Source organism: Gekko japonicus, unplaced genomic scaffold (assembly GCF_001447785.1).
Source record: "Gekko japonicus isolate JY-2015 unplaced genomic scaffold, Gekko_japonicus_V1.1 scaffold2680, whole genome shotgun sequence".
Taxonomy (NCBI): domain Eukaryota; kingdom Metazoa; phylum Chordata; class Lepidosauria; order Squamata; family Gekkonidae; genus Gekko; species Gekko japonicus.
In genome coordinates this window covers 37,300-40,690 of record NW_015174917.1, presented here as the reverse complement: position 1 = coordinate 40,690, position 3,391 = coordinate 37,300, and the positions used below count along the sequence as shown (strand labels likewise).

At 51.8% G+C, this 3,391-nt stretch overlaps 1 protein-coding gene across 1 annotated transcript in view; it reads left to right on the top strand.

Annotated features, from left to right (window-relative positions):
• The window catches only part of LOC107122036 (calcium/calmodulin-dependent protein kinase type II subunit gamma-like), a 193,713-nt gene extending 192,388 nt beyond the window's left edge, over positions 1 to 1,325 (top strand). The window contains exon 23 of the mRNA XM_015425061.1: positions 583 to 1,325. The gene's annotated coding sequence lies outside the window, so the exon portion shown is untranslated. The remainder of the gene's footprint in view (positions 1 to 582) is intronic.
• Positions 1,326 to 3,391: the final 2,066 nt, after the last annotated feature.

The following is a 3,391-nucleotide window of genomic DNA, read 5'->3' as shown; positions in this document are numbered from 1 at the left end:
CTAGGAGCCACAGCCTTGTCCCCACCCAGGACCGGAGCACAGAGGGGCTGTCCCTTCCTTCCTTCCTTCCTTCCTTCCTTCCTTCCTTCCTTCCTTCCTTCCCAGGCGTGTGGCGTTTGTCTCACAAGGCACTCCAAGGGGGTGCCCAAGCCCTGGACAGATCTGTCCAGCCGGGTTCCTTAAGAACCGGCACATCCCGTAGGTGGGGGAATCCCTTCGACTTGGCTGCAGGACCCCGCTCTCTTTCCCCCGTGGGTGTCCACGATTCCATCGTGGAAGAAGGGGAAGGAGAAGGGGTGGCCCGGACTGTCCCACAAGTCCTGGTGCCCCCAAGCCCCCAAGGAGACTTTGCCCTGGCGTTCACACGAGGCTTTCCTCTTCGAAGGGGCCCCTTCACAGTGTTGTGCATCTCTCTGTGTCAAGGAAGCACCTCTGTCTGCGTCAAGCGCCGCCCCCCCGCTTCGATCCGGGGGTGTCCACAGGAGTCCCTGACTGAATGCATCTCACTAACCCACTGCCTTTCTCCTCCTGCCCCCCCTCCTGCCCTGCGGATCTCGATCTCTCTCCCCTCCCTGGCTGCAGCAGCTTTCGGAGATACTCAGCGGGAGGGCAACATCTTCTCAGCAAGCAGCTCTGGAGTGCCTGAATCACAGCGACGGTGATGTTGGTTTTGACGTTTAAAAAAAAAAAAAAGAATTACAAAACCGGCAGCAGCCAAATGCACGAAACCCTGCATGAATCCGATGCTGCGGGCACTGCCGCCTTTCTGTTGTTTTTCCATGGATCCATCGTGTCTGTTTCTGCTGTACGAAGGTGTCTTTTAAATCTTGAGCGAAACCCATCTTGTTTGTATAGAGAAAAGAGGTCGTCGCCCAAGGTGGAGTGTCCACCGCCTCCTCTCCAGGGCTGAGGCCAGGGTGGCGGCTGGAGCGTCTTTCGGGGTCCGGAGCGAAGCCGGGGGAGAGCAGGCGGCAGAGGGCCGTGCCTCCTCAGGAAGGGATGGTGGGGTCTCCCTCCCCTTGTCTCCGGCCTGTGGCTGGGGAGGGGGGCCTGGGGCCAGCGTGGAGAAGAGGGAGGGCCAGGTAGGAGGAGGACGCTTCTCCCCCCCTCTGCCGTCCAGCAGACGGACTTGGGCCTGAATTGTCGGCAGCGGGGACTCCGCAGCAGCCGGCCGCCGGTTCCCATGGACGGACTGCGCAAAAATGAACAATAATGTTTTCAGGAACAAGTTTGCGCTGGTTTTCAGTAGCGTAGGCGCTTGCGCTTCAGAGATGCACTGATTTTTAGAAACAGCCACTCCTCGGAGGCACGGAACCAGCTGATAAGGGAAAGAGAAAAAAGGACAGAGGGGGGGGGGGGGGGGGGGGGGGGAGAGGACGTGAATTTGCTCCTCTGAATCTTGGGGGCTGGTTTTTGTGTTTTTTTTCTCTACATAGAATAGATGGGATCCCGAGTGCTGCAGAACGTGCGTTCCTTAGGAAACAGTTGCATCTTAGTGTTGCATTCGGCCCTGAAGATTTGCACACACACACACACACACACACACACATAGGCGTTTGCTTTCCTGTAAGGTGTGTAACTTAGTTTGTGTTTTATACTGAAATCTATATCTGTGCTCTGCGCTCACGGTGGGGCTTGTGAGCGTTCCGGCTCGGCCTGCTGCGGTCCGGCGGACGTGCCAAGGGAACCGGCCACTCTGGACAAGTGCTTTTCCCCACTCCTCACCTGGTCCATTTGTTTCCTGTTGTCCCATTGAGTTTGTTGGATTTCTTGTTTTTTTTTAAAGCAATCCCCATTCACGCGGTGGGGCTGTTCAGTAATGGACTGAGTCAGCAAGAGGCTCTCTCCAGTTTCTGCTTCAGGCTCCTCTGATAGAGAGAAGAGCCCTTCTGCACTGAGGGGAAAGGGAAGCCTAACCCACTGGGGGGCTGCCGTTGCGCACGGCCCCTCTTTCTCTCCCTTGCTCCCGAGGTGTGCAATCTGTATCCTTTATTCCCGATGTGGGAAATGTTTAACAATTGTGTGTCTTGGCTGTTGATGAGTCCCACTCCCCAGTAGTCGGAGTGGGGAATGGAAGCTTTCCTAGTAAACTTTTGAGTTCGGGTTTTACACTGTGGCGCACCCCTCTTGCGCGCTTGCCCACGTGGGCCACCCAACAGCTTTCTGCATGCCTTGCCACTAAAGCTGAGGACGGGGGCGCCTTTCCTGCCCAGAGAAGACAGAGCCAGCAAGGCAGCCGAGGGGAAGGAGGGCAGGGCGACAGGGAGAAGGACCCCTGGAGAAGACCACAGAAAGGGGAGAAAGAGGAGTTCTGTGCCCTGCGCACCGGATGCCCAGGCCGGCTCTGCCCCACTGCGCTTCACACCATGCAGGGAAAAGGGACCTCTCTCCTCTACACGGTCGGTCTGCGCAAATTCTCCTCCTGCCCCTTTGGCACATGAGAGGAGGGTGGAGAAAGAGCACGGTAGCAAAAAGAGGGACGCAGGCTCAACTTTTGCATACAGGACAGACTTAAGATAGTGCTATGCTGATGAGTGAGGAGGCGAAAGAAGAAAAGCCTTGATACTTTTATTCAGGTTTTTTAACAATAAAGCCACGACGTGGGGAACAGGAAATTAGTTATGCAGCTTTAAAAAGGACAAACTCTGCATGCTTTTGGGTCTGATCTTTCCTTGTCTCTTTATCTGAAGATGATTAATAATCAACCCTCTGCATTAAGTACTTGCATCTTTCAAGACAAATTTTTGAGGGGGAAAGTTTGAGTTGGATTTTTGGGGGGGTCTTTGTTTTTGCACAGTCGTTACGACATGTTCTAATTTAATGAGAATCTTAGCTTGGTATGGCCTTTCTCAAACACAGCTATAGACTTTTAGCATTCTTAATGTTCTCTTATGGGGTTAATGTAAGCATCTATATAATACCATGTTTAAAACAGGAGATGGAAGATGTTTGATGCAAAAAAAATTTGCATGATAGAGAAATAATTGACATTGTTAGGCTTTTTTCCTGAATGTTGGTAGAACCTTCATAGCTTTGTTATAATGAAACCTTGAACTGAAAATATTTAATAAAATAACCTTTAAATCGTGCAAAAAAAAAAGTCATGTGGTCTTCTTACATTCACTTGAGTTCCTGTGAAAACTGTGACTGGCACAGTTCATTCATGTGCTTGGCTTTCTCCTCTGTTTGCGGAGGGCGGCGCGTTCCTGTGGAGTTCCTAGTTCAGAAGAAGAGAAAATCCACGGAGAGAAATGGCACCTCACAAAATAAGAGGATCTGGTAGGACAGGTCAGCAGTTTGACTTGACGGTGGACTTGCCATGAATTTAAATGCGTGGAGTCTTCGTTTAAAGTTTTTATTATTTTTTGTTAATAACATAAACTTTACATAC